This window comes from Pan troglodytes, chromosome 8 (genome assembly GCF_028858775.2).
Source record: "Pan troglodytes isolate AG18354 chromosome 8, NHGRI_mPanTro3-v2.0_pri, whole genome shotgun sequence".
Lineage (NCBI taxonomy): Eukaryota > Metazoa > Chordata > Mammalia > Primates > Hominidae > Pan > Pan troglodytes.
The window spans coordinates 31,865,711-31,887,971 of NC_072406.2; the positions used below are offsets into that span (position 1 = coordinate 31,865,711).

Below are 22,261 nucleotides of genomic sequence, written 5' to 3' on the forward strand. Positions count from 1 at the left end.
CCAGCATTTGGCGTTGTCAATGTTCTGGATTTTGGCCATTCTAATAGGTGTATAGTTGTATGTCATCATTGTTTTAATTTGTATTTCCCTGATGGCATGTGATGCCGAGCATCTTTTTATAAGCTTATTTACCATATGTACATTTTCTTCAATGAGGTACCTATTCAGGTGTTTTGCTCATTTTAAATTGGGTTGTTTTCTTATTTTCTTATTATTGAGTTTTAAGAATTCCTTTGGATATCTGTGCTTTATCATATATATCTCTTGCAAATATTTTCTCTTAGTCTATGACTTGTCTTCTCATTTTGTTGATCCAGGTCAATCTTTTAATTTAATTTTTTTTTTTTTTTTGAGATGGAGTCTTGCCCTGTTGTCCAGGCTGGAGTGCAGTGGTGTGATTTTAGCTCACTGCACCCTCTGCCTCCCAGGTTCAAGCTATTCTCTTTCCTCAGCCTCCTAAGTAGCTGGGATTACAGGTGTGCACCACCATGCCTGGCTAATTTTTATATTTTTAGTAGAGACGGATTTTGCCATATTGGCTAGGCTGGTCTCAAGCTCCTGACCTCAAGTGATCTGCTGCTTCAGCCTCCCAGAGTGCTAGAATTACAGGCATGAGCCACCGTACCTTGCCCTAAAATATGTTTAAGTTAGAAAATACCAGTGCCTGGTGCAGCAGCTCACGCCTGTAATCACAACACTTTGGGAGGATAAGGGAGACGGGTCACTTGAACCCAAATGTTCAAGGCCAGCCTGGGCAACATAGTGAGACCTTGCTTGTCTCTACAAAAAATAAAAATAATAACAATAAAAAAGAAAATACCACAGAGTGACAAGAAACAGCACTTGAACAGCCAGAAAAGGTTGTGTGTGTATGTCTGTGTGTGTGTGTGTGTACATGCCTACTGTAAAATACTGAGGTAGTAGCTTGTTTTTCTAGTCATTTAATAAAACTTTTTATTTCAAAATAATTTTAAACATTCAGAAGAATTGCAAAGTTAGTACCGGGAATTCCAGTTTATCCTTTACGCAGTTTCCCTTAATGTTGACATCTTACGTAACAATGACACAATGATCACAATAAAGAAATTAACATTAGAGCAACACTATTAACTAACCTACAGGCCTTACTAGGATTTGACCAGCTTTTCTTCTAACGTCCTTGTTCTGTTCCAGAACTGAATCCAGGATACCATGCTGCATTTTAGTTGTCATGTCTCCTTAGCGCCCTTTGATCTTTTATGGTTTCTCTATCTCTGTTTTTCATGACTTCGACACATTTAAGGAGGACCAATCAGGTCTTTTGTAGACCCAACGTGTATTTGTCTGATATTTCATGATACAGGCTTTTAGGAAGAATACTGAAGATGTAATGTGTACTTGACTCATACCAATGATGTTTACCTTGATTACTTGGTTAAGGTGGTGTCCGCCACATTTTTCTCCTGTAAAGTTACTATTTTTCCCATTCCTATGCAAATATTCTATGTCTCCTTAAAGTTTTGGCCACTAATTTTAGCATTCATCAATGAAGTTTGCCTGCAGCGATAATTACTGTGGAATTCTAATGCTGCTTTTCTATTCCTCTCATTCTTCCACATTTATTATTTAGAATTCTTCGTAAAAAAGATTTGTCCCTTCTCTCCCGCTTGTTTATGTATTCAATCACCTACTTATAGGTAATTAATTTATTCTTTGGGTTATAACCCACTACTCCTGTTGTCTGTTTTATTGCCCTAATTGTTCTAGCTTTGGACATCAGGAGCTTTTTTAGGTTGGTTCCTCTATCCCTTTCACATGTCTCCCTCCCATGCCCCCCACTTTTTTTTAACTTATCTGGAGCAGTTCCTCACTTTCTGGCACCCAAAGATGCTCATCTTATATTTTTCCTGCCCTAGAATTAGAATCAGCAAAAAAAAAAAAAAAAAAAAAAAAAAAAAAAAATCCATGTATATGTGTATATATATGGACTCACATACACACAAATATAGCGATGTTTATATGCATATCTATCAACTGTGGTTCCCCCATCATCTGCGGGGGACACGTTCCAAGGCTCCCAGTGGATACCTGAAACCACAGATGGTACCAAACCCTATATATATATATACACATACTGTATATATAATACACACACTGTATATGTATACACACACACTGTATATATATACACACACAGTATATATATACACACACTGTATATATACACACTATATATATACACACTGTATATATATATACACTGTATATATATACACACTGTATATATACACACACACTGTATATATATACACACACTGTATATATACACACACTGTATATATATATACACTGTATATATATACACACACTGTATATATATATACACTGTATATATATACACACACTGTATATATATATACACACACTGTATATATATACACACACACACATATATAGTGTTTTTTCTATATATACATGATTATGATAAAGTTTAATTTATATATAGAGGCACAATTAAATTAGAGATGAACAACAATAACTAATCATAAAACAGGACAATGCTAACAATATATGTTAATGAAACTGATGTGCATTGCCCGTCTGGCTCGGCCTCCTTCTCTGCGGCTGCGCGGGAAACTCCACGGCTTCCCCTCTACGTGCCTGGCGGCGGCGCCACCACGCGCCTTCCTCAGCCGCTGTTAACCCCGGGGTCTAGAGAAGCACTGAGAGGACTCCTCAGCCTGGTGAGTGGCCCGCAAAGGACAGCGCTCGCCCCAGGTGCCTTAGCCTCAGGAGTCAGGTCCCCTACCCGGGCGTGCAGGCGGGTTTGGAGGGGTGGTCGCGGAGGAAGGGGGCACAGGTATACCTGGCCCCACAGCGACCCCAGACGTTGCCCTCCTCAGGGAGGGGACCCCCGGGAAGCTCCTGCTGCGGCTGGCGGGTGTCCCATGCAGTAGGGCCCGGGGCAAGGGTATGCCAGCAGTCAGGACTGCCACCTCCCACCTTCCTGCAGCCCGGGGACGCTGACCCCTGCCCGGGCAGCATGATGTGTCACGCTGGTGTTCACTTCCAACACAGAAGCCCCGACTCTAAGCCTCCCCGCCTTGGACAGATGGAGTTACGCCCCGCAGCCCCATTTTTCTCTTCACCCTGTTTCGCGGGAATTCAGCTAAATACACAGAGCGGCCTCCTTCTCCCCGAGTCAATGAGAGAAAGCTCAAAAAAGGACCGAGCCATCCCTTTTGCTAGCTCGACTTCATCACTTTACGCGTCCTGAAACTACTATAGATGTTTGCTCTTCTCAGAAATAGCGGGGGGAACACATTTCCTTATTATGTTTTTAGGCGTTTCAGGTGTTGCCATTTATTTTAATTTAATTTTAGTTTTTGAGATAGAGTCTTACTCTGTCGCCCAGGCTGGAGTGCAGCGGCACAGATCTCTGCTCACTGCAACCTCCGCCCTCCTGGTCCAAGTGATTCTCCTACCTCAGCCTCCCAAGTAGCTGGGATTACAGGCTCGTGCCACCACGCCTGGCTAATTGTATTTTCCAGTAGAGATGGGGTTTTACCATATGAGCCATGATGGTCTTGAACTCCTGACCTCAAGCGATCCGCCTACCTTGGCCCCCCAAAGTGCTGGGATTACAGGTGTGAGCCACTGTTCCCAGATGTTGCAATTTAAAAAGCAAAAACAACAACCAACTCCCCACTCAAAGTGATGTGAATGTGGTCTCTCCCTCTCCCCCTCCCTCTCCCCCTCCCCCTCCCTCTACACACCTATTTTCCAACTTTGTTTGACCCCTTCTCCCTCCCTCTGTACACACCTGTTTTCCCCCGTGGTTGACCGCAGATAACTGAAAGTTTGGAAATAAAAATCCTGGTGGCCAAGGGGGATTACAGCACATCTGTCTCCATCTGTCTCTCTAAATTACAAGCCATGAATTTATACCAGTCACCCTGTGAGAAACAAACTCACCTGTCCAAACCCAAAAAATGGACTCAGAGACCTGAAGAACAGCGACAGTGAGACTTTTAATGGCGGTCTTGCAAGATCGGGTGTCTGATGGGTAGGCACACCCAGCACAGTTACAAGCAATTTATCCCCTCAGGTCCCTCCACTGGTTCCTCATAGGCTGAGTACTATGGGGTCACAATCTTCCTGGACATTGCCTATCGGTTGTTGGGTTGGGGCTTTAGATGTTTTTAGGGTTGTCTTGCTGCATTTTGTTGTAGCCGACGGTGTATCACAATTCTAGTTAGCTCAGGGGCTGTTTAAGTATTTGACTTATGACCTAAGTAGCTGGGCAGTCTGATAAGAACAGACAAATATATATTTGATATATAAAATATATCAATTTGCTTACACATGCTCCTCTGTGATCCCAATCTCCTGACCACACTCTATAATCACAGCTCACCATTTTGGCACCTCTTCCCTTCTCCCCTCCAATGGCCTCAGTGCTGCTGTCCCCACAGGAAAGGGAGAGGAGAGGAGCAACTTATTTTTAAGAAGCAGGTTTCACAGATGGGAATCAAGATGGGACCACACGACTGTCTTGGAATTCAGTCTTGGGAGCTGAAAGCCACTCACTGAATCTGTCTTTTCCAGGAAGGCTTCTGAGGCAAATGTTCATTGGATCTTAAATCTGGAGTCCCAGGGTTTCTCCTGTTAGCCTGCCCCTAAGACACGCTCACTTAGCAAGGCAGGTGCTGCTTCAGAGGTGCTGCAAAGGGTTTACTTCAGACCAAAATATAATTGTCATATGATTAGTGATTCCTGAGATCACTTCATGGTGAGCAGAAGAAGAAAGCCTTTCATGCCAAGCTGACCCCGCATTGACCCCTCTTGTGATCTCACTGACTATCCCAGACCTGCTGTTGGTCATCCTGGTTAGGACCAACTCTGCTACGTGCCTGGTGTGTCTTCTCAGCTGCTCCTGGGTAGGAGGCAACAGCCTCCCTTCCTAGTAGAGGATCTGTTTGTGTGATATAAGAACACAAATAGGATTATGCCACCCTCTGCTTCAGACTTTCTTTTGGTTTTCCTTGAATTTAAAACCCAAACTTGGCTGGGCATGGTGGCTCACGCCTGTAATCCCAGCACTTTGGGAGGCCGAGGTAGGTGGATTGCTTGAGCCCAGGGGTTCGAGACCAGCCTGGGCAACATGGCGAAACCCCATCTCTACAAAACATACAAAAATTAGCCGGGTGGGGTGGCGTGCACCTGTAGTTTTGGCTACTTTGGAGGTTGAGTTGGGAGGATTGCTTGAGCCTGGGAGGTAGAGGTTGCAGTGAGCTGAGATTGCACCACTGTACTCCAGCCTGGGGGACAGAGTGAGAACTTGTCTCAAAATAACCCCTAACCACCCCCTCAAAAAACTACAAACTCCCTCATTTGTGCTATGAAGCTGAAAAAAATGAACCCTTTCTCACAATACCTTCCTGTCTGAATGCTTCTCACTGTCATTAAACCAATTTTGACCTGGGCTCTGAAGGCCTTTGACAATCTACAGTCACAAACGTGGCTTAGAAGTCCAAAGTTGAGTACAGGTGACATAGCCACTGAATCCTGTTCTGAAAACCAGACGTTGGTGGAGTTGCCAAGTTAGCATGTTTGTCTGAGTCAGTATCACTTAAACTAATTAAGTTTTTCTTTGCTCACTATGCTTTGCTGGGCTTTCTCAAGCTTTTTATGACTCATTGAAATACAAGCTTGTGGTTCTCTTACGTTACATAATAGATCGGCATGTCAGCAGATAACTTGTTTGCAGGGAGCTGGTGAAATGCCGGGACAAGTGACAACTGCTCAATGTCTGTAAGGAACACATCACCAAATAGAACAGGTTGGAAAATGAGTACAGATACTCGAAAGCCTTAATCTGCAATTTCTAGGTCATCATGCGGAATGGATTAATATAAAAATGGAGAGTGGGCCTATTACTGAGAAAAAAATACATCAGGATATTCCTTTTGTGCAGTATTCATTAAGCAATGACAAGGCCAATGTCTCACTATATTTTGATTTTCCTTATATATCAGAGACAGAGATTGAATTTTTAAAAATCTGGGCCTGTCAAATCTGAATGCTGAAAATTGCTAGTAAATTAGCTTAAAAAGTTTACCATGCTGAATATGAACCGTTTGCTGTTTGGCGTAGTAAGAACTGAGATTTTAGAAAGAGGATCTTTGGAAAGGAAGGTGAGAAGAAGGAGTCACTGCATTTCAAAGTAGCACCTTTTAAACTTACACGGAAGAAGAAGCTGGTGATATTTGCTGCATGGTTGATTCTACTTTAGGTGGTCCACATTAAAAAGTATGGAACATCTTTTGTGTGCGTGAATGATAGTGATGAAGATGGTGATTGACAGAGATAACTTTCCATGTGGGGGGATGGGTGGGACTTCTTTGGTGGGATCTGTGCGGTGCCTGGGACGTGCCCACATCACTGTCTTTCTAGAATTTTCAGTGGTGTTTGAAATTTCTCCCATTAGAATAATAATTATGACTTTGTATCATAACTTGGGGTTCCAAATGCTCTGGTTATCAGGACAGAGAAATATCTTAAACATTAATAGCCATCAAAGGTTGAGTGCAGTGGCTATACCCGTTATCCCAGTACTTCAGGAGGCAGAGGTGGGAGGATTGCTAGAGGCTGGGAGTTTGAGACCAGCCTGGTCAACAGCAAGACTCCATCTCTGAAAAAAATCCTAAAATTAGCCAGGTGTGGTGGCACATGCTTATAGTTTCAGCTCTTGGGAGGCTGGGGCAGGAGGATCACTTGAGCCCAGGAATTTGAGGCTGCAGTGAGCTATGATTGTGCCACTGCACTCCAGCCTGGGTGACAAGAGTGAGACCTTGTCTCCAAAAAAAGAAGAAAAAAAATTTATCAGAATTCTGGATCCACAGCTACCCTGCCAGCACTGAGAAAAACCCACTAAAACAGGATGGGTTATTCTGGACAGTAAATGATTACAAAAGTGGGGATAGTTCTGCTGAAAGTGGAAGAAGAGGCAAAAAAGAAATACACAGAACATTCTAGAGGAAGAGCTCAAGCTGTGAATCTTGAACGTTCAGATATCCAGATGTGCTGAATGAAAAATAGGTCTTTGTGTCATATGAGCACAATCTTGTATTTTTTATTTTCTTTTTTCCCTTTTATTTATTTATCTTTTACTATTAGCCATACTTGCTGTTGCTTTTATTTAAAATGCACTTAATATGACTGAAGCATAGTGGTATCAGTAGAAACCATTTTTTCCTAGGCACTGATCCCAGTTCTGCATAAATACCAGGTGACTCCTAAAAAATTTCTCTCTAATTATATAATATTATAAGCAATCTACAGTTATTTAAAGCTTCAATGCTGTAGGCAAAACACAACTGAAATATTACATTATGCATGTTTTATTTCAAATGAATCAAGCAATAAAACCTTAGAAGCAGCCGTTAGCTTTAGGTAATTGTCTGCATCTAAAAATTAAATGCTCCAAAGAACTGCAAAGAATGCTTAGTGGGCAAGGTCATGCAAAAAGGGTCCCCTCTTTAGATGTGATATTCAACAACATTTCATTAGACAGCAGTACCAACTTGAGCTTTTAATCTTTATAGTGCTATGATTTGGTAGTGATTTTTGTTGTTAGGATTTGAATTGTTAAGATGCCAACAAAAATCAATGTTCAAAAATTAGGTGAGGAATAATATGCTTTTCTTTAGAGTACTATACGTCAACTTGGTTTTCTCTCTTTCCTGTTTGTGCTCTTACCCCATTACAGTCTATTTGCATAAGACAGCTATGCAATGTAAATTTTTCAAAACACAAATAGGATTATGACACCCTCTGCTTCAAATTCTCCATTTTTTTGTTTTTTGGAATTTAAAATCCAAATTCTGGCAGGCCACGGTGGCTCACGCCTGTAATCCCAGCACTTTGGGAGGCTGAGGCAGGCAGATCATCTGAGGTCAGGAGTTTGAGACCAGCCTGGCCAACATGCTGAAACCCCATCTCTACTAAAAATACAAAAGTTGGCCAGGTGTGGTGGTGGTCGCCTACTACTACTCGGGAAGCTGAGGCGGGAGAATCACTTGAACCTGGGAGACCAGGGTTGCTGTCACCCGAGATTGCACCACTGTACTCCAGCTTGGGCCACAGAGTGAGACTCCGTCTCAAAAAAAAAAAAAAAGAAAAAGAAAAAAAGATCCAAATTCTCTTACTCTTCTTCCGAAGCTAAAAAAATGAACCCTTTCTCTCTATACTTTCCCACTGGCTCAGTCTGTTCCAATTGCACAGACCATCTTTCTGTTTCTTGATGAATTGCCTGCCTCCTCCCTACATTAGAATTTTGCCTTCGCTGTTCACACTGCCTAGAAAGCTCTGTTCTCAGGTTTTTGCAGGGCTGCTTCTGTCAATCAGATTCCACTCACATGTCACCTCCCCCATAAGGTCTTCTTGCTTTCCAAACCTAAGGTTACCTGGATTGTAGTCAATATCATGATATCTGGCTTTCTAAAATTATTCATTTTTAAATATCATTTTTCATTGTCTGAAATTATTTTGTTCAAGACTGTTTATTTTGTTTCATTTCTCCTAACAATGTAATCTGTATGGATAAGGGGCATTATCTGTCACCTCTTCCCCCTCCGTGCCTCCAGATTAATAATAGAAGTGTGGCATAGAGTAGGAGATACATAAATATTTCCTTTTTTTTTTTTTTTGGAGACAGTCTCACTTGGTTGCCCAGGCTGAAGTGTGGTGGCGTGGTCTTGGCTCACTGCAACCTTGGCCTCATGGGTTCAAGCAATTCTCTTGCCTCAGCCTCCCGAGTAGCTGGGATTACAGGCACCCCACCATGCCTGGCTAATGTTTGAGACAGGATCTCACTGTCATCAAGGTTGGAATGCAGTGGCATAATCAAAGCTCACTACAGCCTCAAACTTCTGAGCTCAAGTAATCCTCCTGCCTCAGCCTCCTGAGTAGCTGGAATGATAGGTGTGTGCCACCATGGCCAGCTAATTTTTAATTTTTGTAGAGATGGGGTCTTGCTATGTTGCCCAGGCTGGTCTTGAACTCCTGGCCTCAAGTGATCCTCCCTTCTCAGCCTTCTAAAGTGCTGGGATTACAGACAGGAGTGAGCACACCTGGCCTTCATAAACATTTCTTAAATGAGCAAATTATTTCTTCTTGGTTGGTTAATTGACAGCCCACAAATACTGTGCACCAGTAAACTAGATGTGTTTCAACTACTTTGTACCCACAGTTTGGCAAATTAGTGTAGGGGAGGAAAAAATTTTCCTTGACCCAGGGTCCCTGGCTGGGTCTGAAAGGAAAACTAACAGATTAATAAGAGAAAAGCATACACATTTATTGACTATTAGTTGTATGTGACACAAGAGCCTTCATAAAGCAATGAAGACAGGAAGGAATGGTGAAACTTGCATATTTTTATGCTAAGTTTGATGAAGAGTGGACAGTCATGGAGAATTATGATTGGACGACGGGGGTGTGATCTAATGGCAATAGACAGGAGGCTTAGCAAGGCCAGTTCATTCAGATCCCTCTCTGTCCTTTCATCTTAAGAGATAAGGATGTTCTTTTTTTCCTCCAGATATAGGGAAGGTCTTTCTCATAAGAGGGTTTTTTTTTTTTTTTTTTTTTGAGACGGAGTCTCACTCTGTCACCCGGGCTGGAGTGCAGTGGCACCACGTCGGCTCATCGCAACCTCCGTCTCCTGGGTTCAAGCAATTCTCCCACCTCAGCCTCCCGAGTTGCAGGGATTACAGGTGCCCACCACTACGCCTGGCTAATTTTTATATTTTTAGTAGAGATAAGGTTTCACTATGTTGGCCAGGCTGGTCTCAAACTCCTGACCTCAAGTGATCCACCCGCCTCAGCCTCCCAAAGTGCCGGGATTACTGGTGTGAGCCACTGTATCTGGCTGAGGGTTTTTTTAAAATTTATTATTCCCTGACAATCATATGAGGATCTTATGAACTGCTTCAGGGAAAGGTCAGAAAATCTTTCCTAGGTTTTATGACCTGCTTTAGGAAAAGGTTATAAAAGGTCAGAGCAAACTTTCTGCTCCTGCTGTTTTCTTCAGTATGCCAAGGTGCTATATTTTAGGGTAGCCTGTCCTGAACCCCATCATTGTTATCAACGATTAGGAGATCAGGCACATCTTGACTTTCACTTAGTAAGAGTAAGCCTTTGTGTCTAAAAAAAATCATACTAGTTTATTAAAAGTCTGTTTTTATTGGGTTAATTAATCAGACAATAAAAATTACAAAAGGGGGCTAAGGAGGGAATTCAACTGATTTTGTAGGGTGGACGTGTATAGAGATTAGACAAGAAAATTCTTTTTTTTTTTTTTTGAGACAGAGTCTAGTCACCCAGGCTGCCGTGCAGTGGCATGATCTTGGCTCACTGCAACCTCTGCCTCCTGGGCTCAAGCCATCCTTCCATCTCAGCCTCCAAAGTAGCTGGGACTATAGGCACACTCCACCATGGCTGGCTAATTTTTGTATTTTTTATAGAGATGGGGTTTTGCCGTGTTGACCAAGCTGGTCGAGAACTCCTGAGCTCAAGTAATTCATCCACCTCGGCCTCCCAAAGTGCTGGGATTACAGGCATGAGCCACCATGCCTGGCCTAGATTAGCCAAGAATATGCTTGTTCTCATTGCCAAGGCCTGGAGATAGGCCTGCGACCTGAAAGGACCTTGACAGAGAGCCTCGCGGTGACCCTTTGATGCTCTCTGGATATACCAGGAAAACTGCACGATGTGAGGCACACAGTGAGAAGGCCAATCTGTGTATTTATTTATTTATTTATTTATTTATTTTGAGGTGGCGTTTTGCTCTTGTTGCCCAAGCTGGAGTGCAGTGGCGTGATCTCAGCTCACTGCAACTCTGCCTCCTGCGTTCAAGTGATTCTCCTGCTTCAGCCTCCCGAGTAGCTAGGATTACAGGTGCACCACCACACCTGGCTAATTTTTGTATTTTTAGTAGAGATGAGGTTTCTCCATGGTGTCCAGGCTGGTCTTGAACTCCTGAGCTGAGATGATCCACCTGCCTTGACCTCCCAAAGTGCTGGGATTATAGGTGTGAGCCACTGTGCCTGGCCCAATCTGTGTATTTAACTAGTGGTAGATACTCAGTAAGGGCAAGTTTTCCACGAAAGAAAAAGTGGAGGATGCAGCAATTGATAGCATGTTAGAGAATGAGTCTGCCTGTGTGTGTGGCCTTCCTGGTAAGGGGAAATTAGGTTCTGAGAAGGAAGGTAAGATTGTGTGTGAAAGGAGGAAGGTACTATCTCAAGCTTTGTCCTTAATGATAATTAAGGAGGAGAAATGGAGTGTAGTGTAAGGAGACTGATAGCAGGGAAATGAAACTCCAGCCATTTGAAACCAGTCAATAGAGTCAAATGTTTTCTGTCTGCTGTTCACCTTCTTGAGCCACTGTGCAGATGCAGGCAGCAAAGAAATGACAAACAATTACCTCCCTGGGCAGGTGAACCTATTTCAAAACCCATGGGCAGGAGTTTTAACCTGGATTCCATGAGTCAACTCCAGGAATATGTGAAATCCTGAAACCCACATATCATACATGTTTACGATGATCCCTTATGTGTATTTATTTCTGGGAAAATTAGTCATAACTTTTTATTGGATTTTCAAAGGGGTCTGTGAGTTTTAAAAGGGAATATACTATCACACATGTTTACGATGATCCCTTATGTGTATTTATTTCTGGGAAAATTAGTCATAACTTTTTCTTGGATTTTCAAAGGGGTCTGTGAGTTTTAAAAGGGAAGATACTCTGTTGGATAGCTTTGTCCAGTGCTATACTTTTTTTTTTTTTTTGGAGATAGGGTCTTGCTCTGTTGCCCAGGCTGGAGTACAGTGGTGTGATCATGGCTTACTGCAGCCTTGACCTCCTGGCCTCAAGTGATCCTCCCACCGTGGCCTCCTGAGTAGCTGGAACTACCTGGGTATTTATTACTATTATTATAATATACAGGTATATTATACTAATATACCTGGGTATTTATTACTATTATTATTTTTGTAGGGATGGGATCTCACTATGTTGTCCAGGCTGGTCTTGAACTCTTGGGCTCAAGTGATCATCCTGCCTTGGCCTCCTGAAGCGCTGGGATTGCAGGCATGATCTACCATGCCCTGCCCAATGGTACACTTTTCAGGAGAAAACTCTTCCACTTCTATCTTAGGTAGCAGCAATCAAGATGAATCCTAGATCCACCAAGGGGACAAAATTGTTACTAAAAAAACTTTCTATAGCGTAGTAAATTTGTAGCCTAGGGAAGGCTTCAACCTGTTAGGCTGAAAGCAGCTATGACTTTCAGTAAATCTGAAAAGAGCATTCCTGTTGCAGAATCAATGAGACTCTGTAGGCTTTGGCTGATAGACAAATGACTCACTGTCTTCAAAACTACTATGGAAAAGGCTATGCTTTGCATCTGTCTAGGGTGTAAATTTGCTTTTGATTGACAATGTGATAGCAAACAATTTAAAGGGAAGAAACAAAGAGAAAATGTCATCTTTGTGGGCAGATGCTTTTATTAGGAGCTGAAAGTGTGATGGAAGTAGTTTTGAAAATGTGTTATTTCTCCCTGTTCTTTTTTGCCACTGTAAGCAGAGAAAAAAACGTTTTTATTCTTACCTTGTCTAAGAAAAGTCAGCAGGTTCAAAATTCACTGTAAGCACAAAAGGTTTGTGAATCTGCATTTTATGGTGGGTACATACTGGCTTGGTAATAAATGGTTTCAGGGGGCTTGTAACTTCAATTATTGTTGCAATTTAGAATGATTGAGCAACTATTTTTGTGAAATACTGTTTGGAGAAAACTCAAGTGTTTACTGGGAATTCTTTATAAAACATGGGGTGCTTATTATCTTAGGGCTTTGGGCTCAAAAATGTTGATTTATTGGGTAGAATGAATTGTTCTAGCCTGACATCAGAAGTACCAAGATGCCTTGTGGCTCCTTAAATTCAGTTTGTGTGTTTGGTATTTGCAGATGATACGTTAATTTTAAAAATCTTTAGGGAGTCTTTAAATAAATACTGCCATGTAAGCCTGAAAAAAGTCCATGCCTCTTCTTCCAGGGAGCTGCCCAGACACTGGGCAAATCAGATTTCATAAATATAGCTTGTTGTTATCCTTTACCTATCATGGAAAGATAAGACAGGAAAACAGCACACCTAATTCAATAACAGATAAGAAAAGCATACTTTTTCTTTTCTGAGAGCTGTGTAACCTGAGGGTCAATTTGAACGTTTAGAGAATTTTTCTTTTTGAATTTTGTGGGCATTTTAAATATATATATTAATATATTTATATATATTAATATATATATTTATATATACTAATATATATTTACATATATGTTTTATATATATAAAATGAGTTTATATTAAATGTGACCTGCTTAAAATAGAAAAAAGAGAGCCAGTTCCATTAATCTGAGTCAGCAGAAGTTGAAAATCCTTTATACCACTCTTTTCTTTTTTAATTTCCTCAGCTCACGTTCTCAGATGGCCCTTCTCACTGCAGAGGGGCTCTGATGTACCAATGCAAACGTTTCAAGTGTACACTGCAGGTTCTCTCTGCGGAGACCTTTTGGGCTGTTCATCCGTATTATTATCTAATAAGAAAGAACTTACATTGAGAAGCCAACTGTCACTCAAACTCCCTCCATTCCAGCGAGCCTTGAGGGTGCCCTATCAGCACAGATCTGCCAGGCTGCCCTCATGGCGCTGTCTAAAATAGCACTGCCTGCCTTGGATCCCTGGATCAATGAATCCGCAGTGAGGCTTTACTGTGTGCTTCGCTACTCCATCGCCACCTGTCTTTTGCTGATCTTCAGGCATCAAGATTTTGTCACCTTCTTATTCTCAAGCGCCTGCATCACCTTGTCATTCTTCGCTTCACTTTAGCTACTTATTCCTTGCAGAACCCAGAGAGCATTCCAGAAAGTCGAAAGTTTAGAAATGTCTTCACAAAGCTGAACACTCTGACTTCCAAGGACATAACCTTCCTACTTTCCTGTATTCATTTCTCTGAGAACTTTTGCTGCTGTCACTGTTCTGCCCCAGATCATGTATGGCCAACATGAGAATAATCCCCAGTACTTACTTTCCAGGTATCAAGTTCGAGTAGACACCAAATCTATTGCTTATTAACCCTGCTTCTTTTCTCTGGGAGACACAGAAAAAAAGAGACAGAGAAGACTGAGAGAATATGATGTGTGTGCGTGTGTGTGCTCATGAGCATAGGCATATAGAAGAAATTGATACCCAGAATTCTAGAATGAAAGGCCCACTTTATCACATGCTAAATAATTATTGTATCACACAACTCTAGTTCTTTTATGCATTTTTAAAATGAAAATTCCAGTTTAAAATATGGCATTCTTAGTCATAGTCTTACCTTCTTAGAACTTTTTTTTTCAATTAAAAATATTTTTTTGCGCTGGGCACAGTGGCTCATGCCTGTAATCCCAGCACTTTCGTAGGCTGAGACAGGTGGATTGCTTGGGGTCAGGAGTCCGCGACCATCCTGGCCAACATGGTGAAACCCTGTCTCTACTAAAAATACAAAAATTAGCCGGATATGGTGGTGCTCATCTGTAATCCCAGCTACTTGGTAGGCTGAGGCAGGAGAATCGCTTGAACCCAGGAGGCAGAAGTGCTGTGAGCCGAGGTCGTGCCACTGCCCTCTAGTATGGGTGACAGAGCGAGACTATGTCTCAAAAAAAAAAAATTGTAGAGATGGGGGTCTCAGTATGTTACCCAGACTGGTCTCGAATTCCTGACCTCAAGTGATCCTCCCATCTCAGCCTACTAAAGTTCTGGGATTATGGGTTTGAGCAATTGCGCCCAGCCAACTTTAGAACATTTTATTCTGAGAAAACCTGAGGTAATTTATTTACACATTACAAATTTGATAATTCTGTGCAACCATTTATTAGTCATAGTATTTTGGATAGCTTTAGGAGAACTTTGTCAAATCTGAGATTGTTCTTCCTAACACCATTATCAATGTGGCTAGATATATGGGCAGCTTTATTTTTGTTTATTTATTTATTTATTTTGAGACAGAGTCTTGCTGTGTCATCCAGTCTGGAGTGCAGTGGTACGATCTCAGCTCATCTGCAATCTCTACCTCCTGGGTTCAAGTGATTCCCCTGCCTCAGCCTCCCATGTAGCTGAGACTACAGGCATGTGCCACCACGCCCGGCTAATTTTTGTATTTTAGTAGAGATGGGGTTTTGCCATGTTGGCCAGGCTGGTCTCAAACCCCTGACCTCGGGTGATCCACCCGCCTTGGCCTCCCAAAGTGCTGGGATTACTGGCATGAGCCACCGCGCTTGGCCTTCTGGGCAGCTTTATGTGGAAAGTGCTTTATCTCCACACACAGGTGGGACAAGGTGGGACAGAAACCTACCTACTGACTCAGATCTCTATTAAAATGTGACTAAATTTAAATTGTCAAATTTAAAAATAAGAATATTAAGGGTGATTCAGGATCCATTAAGAAATATCAGAATTCTACATAAAGATAAAAACCAGCCAGGCACGATGACTCATGGCTGTAATCTCAGTACTTTGGGAGGCTGAGGCAGGAGGATCACTTGAGCCCAGGAGTTTGACACCAGCCTGGGTGACAGAGCAAGACCCCATCTCACAAAAAGTTAAAAAAAAAAAAAAAGAGCTGAATGTGGTGGCATGCTCCTGTAGTCCTGAATGCTTGGGAGGCTGAGGCAGGAGGATGGCTTGAGCACAGGAGGTAAAAGCTGCAGTGAGCCGTGATTGCACCATGCACTCCAGCCTGGGTGACAGAGTAAGACCCTGTCTCCAAAAAAATAATAAAAACCTATATTTAAAATATCTCAAGACATGACATCCTATAAATAGTCATTTTCTTTGTGTTTAGACTGGGAATGATTTATTCATTTTAGGACGCTGAGTAAATTATTTTATATTCAAGGCTACCTAGTGGATGAATTTTCGTGCGCGTCAGAGTCAGGATTTGTTTAATCTGTGACAGCACCCTCTAATGGTTTCAGTCATGCCTGAAAAATATCTGAGTGAACTTCATGGACTTCTTCTCTGATTGTTCCCCTCAAGTCTGAAATTTTATTAATCATATTTGGAATCAAGCAGACAAAGTGCTCAAGTATTCTGAAAAATAAGAGCTTGGTGCGGTGGCTCACATCTGTAGTTCCAGCTATTCAGGAGGCTGAGGCAGGAGGAATGCTTAAGCACACGAGTTACTTATAAGTAATTCTATAATTTTAGGCAACTTGATTACACATAAAATTTCTTTCATAATATATATCTTCCACAAATGTATAACTTTCTTATATTACTTCAGTCCTTTGTCCTATACATTCCCTCTTTCTCCTTTTGGATAAACCAATTATTCTACTTCCAAACAAAAATTACTCACTTTTTCTCTTAGCCAGAGCACATCTTCCATACCATGTAGCTTCACTTACCAGAAACATGTCTTACTTTCCTTACCATGTGAAGTGTTTCTTTTTTTATTTCTAGTTTTAATTACCATATGTTGATTAGAATTTTTGACTCTTAATAACCTTAATTTCTAATGAAAACCTAGGGAAAAAGAAATTTTGAACTGTCATATATCAACATTTTATGAATATACATTTTATAACTTCCAAAAACATGTGCTCCCTCATGGAACAATTTTTTCATGTTTACCAACAGACTCAAATATATTTAGCTTCTTTATACCATATAAAAACAAGATGCCAAAGTGTATATAGTTTAAACATATGTTCAGCAATTAATGTTAATATTTTAACTTAGAAATGACTCAGATATTTTATGAATATCTATTAATATTACATGAGATTGAGATTTCAAGTTGCTGAAAAAGATTTTGATAACTATGACAAGTTCATTTATAAAGTTTTATCTCACATTTATTTCCTTTGTTCTTAACAATTAGATTATTCATAAAAATTGACTTAGCCATCATCTCAAGCTATTTTCCCATGAAGTGTCTCATAGCACTTGCATATTGGGCAAGTATCATTAAAGAAAAGCCCTAAAAATTAAATATATGGGTCCTTATTTTGCTTCTGTGCTTGATATACACAAAGTAATGAACACTGCACTGTCCTCTCACTTGCAAATTTATTCTTAGGTCTAACTCATAATTTTATGATCTTAATGGTCTAATAGAAATAAAGATTGTTTCTGCATTATATTTAATGCTGGCAATACTGAAGAAATGCCTGTTTTCATTTTTTTGTTTTCTATTTTTATTTTGGTGGGTACATAATAGGTATATTTATTTAAGGGGTGTGTAAGATGTTTTGATACAGGCATGGAATGTGAAATAAGCACATCATGGAGATTGAGATATCTATCCCTCATAAAGCTTTTATCCTTTGAGTTACAAACAATCCAGTTACACTCTTTAAGATATATATTTTTTAATTTTATTATTATACTTTAAGTTTTAGGGTACATGTGCAAAATGTGCAGGTTTGTTACATATGTATACATGTGCCATGTTGGTGTGCTGCACCCATTAACTCGTCATTTAACATTAGGTATATCTCCTAATGCTATCCCTAACCCCTCCCTCCACCCCACAACAGTCCATGGTGTGTGATTTTCCCCTTCCTGTGTCCATGTGTTCTCATTGTTCAATTCCCACCTATGAGTGAGAACATGCGGTGTTTGGTTTTTTGTCCTTGTGATAGTTTGCTGGGAATGATGGTTTCCAGTTTCATCCATGTCCCTACAAAGGACACGAACTCATTATTTTTGATGGCTGCATAGTATTCCATGGTGTATATGTGCCACATTTTCTTAATCCGGTCTATCGTTGTTGGACATTTAGGTTGGTTCCAAGTCTTTGCTATTGTGAATAGTGCCGCTATAAACATACGTGTACATGTGTCTTTATAGCAGCATGATTTATAATCCTTTGGGTATATACCCAGTAATGGGATGGCTGGGTCAAATGGTATTTCTAGTTCTAGATCCCTGAGGAATCGCCACACTGACTTCCACAATGGTTGAACTAGTTTACAGTCCCACCAACAGTGTAAAAGTGTTCCTATTTCTCCACATCCTCTCCAGCACCTGTTGTTTCCTGACTTTTTAATGATTGCCATTCTAACTGGTGGGAGGTGGTATCTCATTGTGGTTTTGATTTGCATTTCTCTGATGGCCAGTGATGATGAGCATTTCTTCATGTGTTTTTTGGCTGCATAAATGTCTTCTTTTGAGAAGTGTCTGCTCATATCCTTTGCCCACTTTTTGATGGGGCTGTTTTTTTCTTGTAAATGTGTTTGAGTTCATTGTAGATTCTGGATATTAGCCCTTTGTTAGATGAGTAGATTGCAAAAATTTTCTCCCATTCTGTAGGTTGCCTTTTCATTCTGATGGTAGTTTCTTTTGCTGTGCAGAAGCTCTTTAGTTTAATTAGATCCCATTTGTCAATTTTGGTTTTTGTTGTCATTGCTTTTGGTGTTTCAGACATGAAGTCCTTGCCCATGCATATGTCCTGAATGTTATTTCCTAGGTTTTCTTCTAGGTTTTTTATGGTTTTAGGTCTAACATTTAAGTCTTTAATCCACCTCGAATTAATTTTTGTATAAAGTGTAAGGAAGGGATCCAGTTTCAGCTTTCTACATATGGCTAGCCAGTTTTCCCAGCTCCATTTATTAAATAGGGGATCCTTTCTCCATTTCTTGTTTTTGTCACGTTTGTCAAAGATCAGATAGTTGTAGACATGCGGCATTATTTCTGAGGGCTCTGTTCTGTTCCATTGGTCTATATCTCTGTTTTGGTACCAGTACCATGCTGTTTTGGTTACTGTAGCCTTGTAGTATAGTTTGAAGTCAGGTAGTGTGATGCCTCCAGCTTTGTTCTTTTGGCTTAGGATTGACTTGGTGATGCGAACTCTTTTTTGGTTCCATATGAACTTTTAAGTAGTTTTTTCCAATTCTGTGAAGAAAGTCATTGGTAGCTTATGGGGATGGCGTTGAATCTACATACAGTTGTTATTATTGGCTGTAGTCAACCTGTTGTGCTATCAAATAGTGGTCTTATTCTTTCTACTTTTTTTGTACCCATTAACCATCTTCACCCTCTCCCTATCCTATTTTAATTAAACCAACAGTATCCTTATTTACCAAATTTTACTGAAGTCATGTGAACTTAAAAAGCATTTGAGTTAGTTTCTTTCTTTTTTCTTTTTCTTTTCTTTTTTTTTTTTTTAGGACTGAGTCTTGCTCTGTTGCCCAGACTGGAGTGCAGTGGCATGATCTTGGCTCACTGCAACCTCCACCTCCTGGGTTCAAGCAATTCTCCTGCCTCAGTCTCCTAAGTAGCTGGGATTACAGGTGCATGCCACCACGCTTGGCTAATTTTTGTATTTTTAGTAGAGACAGGGTTTCACCATGTTGACCAGGCTGGTCTCGAATTCCTGACCTCAGGTGATCTGCCAGCCTTGGCTTCCCAAAGTGCTGGGATTATAGGCATGAGTCACAGTGCTTGGCCAATGCTTGTTCCTCAACTGAATTTACTGAGTTCAGGGTGGAACCCATTAACATATGGGGCCAAAAAAGCATTTTCTACACATGAACTCAGGATGGATAGCTCTGAACAAGAAGCAGATCCACCCTGACCTTTATAAATACTTTATCTCACTTTCTTTTTGCCTTAGGGAAGGGAGAATAACTACATGAAAAGGTTAGCAGATTCAGTTTTTCTCATCTGTTAGTCACTTAAGCTTTCCATTTGCCTTTGTAAGGAGTCTTTTTAAAAAAGTATAAACATTTTAAAATTCATTTTTGGAAGAGTCTACACTTCAATAGACAACGCTTTGTAGGCCCCCTATGAGAGACTCTCATTTTTAAATGCATTTCTGAAAGTGCAATGTGGTTCATCTGGAATATTCCACATTATGGCCATCATAATTCTAAATTATCTGTAGTATGATTTTGCCATTTTTGTAAGCAGCTTCTGTGACCTAATATTTACACATGTAAAAGGTAGTCCTATGGAGTATTCAGGTCTTTAGAAATTGAGGATGAAATTTTTAGGTTGAATTTTGGCTCTCTTAGAGCCAAGATGAAAGCCGGAGGAAAGCACCGTGGGCTTGTGTTGTGTAATGCTTTCATGGCGTACCTCACTGCATGAAAATATCCTTGAAGCTGGTGAGCAACCTAATGTTAGCTAGCCCATTCTGTTACCAGCTTATTTTTTTCATGGAAGTCTTATTTTTTAGTGGAGAGCACTGTAATAGCTTTATTTTTTTTGAGAGACAGAGTCTCACTCTGTCGCCCAGGCTGGAGTGCAGTGGCACGATCTCAGTTCACAGCAACCTCTGAATCCAAGGTACAAGTGATTCTTCTGCTTCAGCCTTCCGGGTAGTTGGGATTACAGGTGTGTGCCACCACACTAGGCTAATTTTTGTATTTTTAGTAGAGATAGGGTTTCACCATGTTGGCCAGGCTGGTCTTGAACTCTTGACTGCCTCGGCCTCCCAAAGTGCTGGGATTACAGGCATGAGCCACTGCACCCAGCCACAGCTGTAATAGCTTTTAAGTTCTCAAACTATGCCCACCAGTCAGGTTGTAGCTTTGGCTCTGAGATCCCCTTGACTAATTTAGCCAATACTTACCCAGTTTTGTCTGACCCAGTCAGTCCCCTGAGGCCTCCCTTACTGAGGCATTCAAGAAAAAGAAAAGAAGAGGAAAGAAACCCAAATACCTAAGATTTTTGAGGAGTTCATGCCTCCTACAATAACTACCATTTATTGCAACTGCTGTCAGTTACCTTTTTTTTCTCTTTTTTTCTGAGACGGAGTCTTGCTCTGTCACCCAGGCTAGAGTGCAGTGGCGCGATCTCGGCTCACAGTTACCTTTAAAATTGTAGCTCTTTCATGATCCAGAGCTTCTCCCAAAGATAGCCAAAAGAAAGGAAGACTTAGACAATTCCTTGAGAGCTCGCAGCAGTCAATACGCTAGCTGTACATGGGGTACATCCACATTTCTGTCTGGCCATATTCTTGGGGTCTTGACTTAAGACCGAAACAAATAAGCCTCTATGACTTTAACCAAGACATCTCCAAAGTGGGAGCAGAAAGATGAAGCTCTTACCAGTTAGTTGTCAGCCACCACAAACCCAAAGGCCAAGTGCCTTCTCATAGCACAAACTAACTCTGGATTTGAAAGCCAAAAAAAAAAACCAGGAGCGCAATGCAAAAGGAGCAGAGTCTGACTTGAGAGAAACTTACTTATGACTCTCAGGGCTCCATGAGGACGACAGGAAACCTGAAAAGGGGTCAGTGGTGCTTCTTCTGCATCCATTCCTCAAAGGGTCTTGGGCGGTGATCAGCAGTGTACTCTGGGTCCCTTCGGGGTCGCCAGAAGTGGCAAAAGACAAAATCATAGCAAGTTTAGTTTATTTTTATTTTTTTGAGACAGAGTCTTGCTCTGTCGCCCAGGGTGGAGTGCAGTGGTGCGATCTCAGCTCACCGCAACCTCCACCTCCCGGGTTCAAGCAATTCTCTTGCCTCAGCCTCCCGAGTACCTGAGACTGCAGGCACGCACCACTAACCCCGGCTACTTTTTTCTATTTTTAGTAGAGATGGGGTTTCACCACGTTAGCCAGGATCGTCTTGATCTCCTGACCTCATGAGCTGCCTGCCTCAGCCTCCCAAAGTGCTGGAATTACAGGCTTGAGCCACTGCGCCTGGCCAGCAAGTTTAGTTTAAAGATCTTAGTTGGCTTTATTTGCGATTCCAGAATCAGGCAACCCTTTATTCTGTAAAATAGAATGAGTGTTTCAAAGAGCTGAGCAGATGTGTTTGGTTTTATAGACAGAAAAGAGCTGAAGAAAGCAGAAACAGAAAACGGAATGCGGATTGATAGTTTCGAAGTTACTTTTCTTGTAAAAGTTAAAGCAGAGGGGACTTCAGTGTCATGCCAACTAAAACTGGCCTATTTGGAGATGTGGCTATTTTCTCTCTCTCCTGATTTCTTGAAAGTTCAGATGTATAACTTAGTTTCAGTTTGGTGACATGGAACTTTACTACTTATTATTTTTTTGAGATGGAGTCTTGCTCTGTTGCCCAAGCTGGAGTGCGGTGGCACAATCTTGGCTCACTGCAACCTCTGCCTCCAGGTTTCAAGCCATTCTCCTGCTTCAGTGTCCCAAGTGGTTGGGATTACAGGTGGAATTTCACTTTTGATGGCATTAAGAGGTGCCATTAGCTATA

General features: G+C 41.2%; 1 long non-coding RNA gene across 1 annotated transcript in view; it reads left to right on the plus strand.

The window, feature by feature from the left end:
• Positions 1-2,642: 2,642 nt before the first annotated feature.
• The window catches only part of LOC134807098 (uncharacterized), a 69,323-nt gene continuing 49,704 nt past the window's right edge, over positions 2,643-22,261 (plus strand). Inside the window, exon 1 of the long non-coding RNA XR_010146735.1 lies at positions 2,643-2,723. This is a non-coding gene — a long non-coding RNA (uncharacterized LOC134807098). The remainder of the gene's footprint in view (positions 2,724-22,261) is intronic.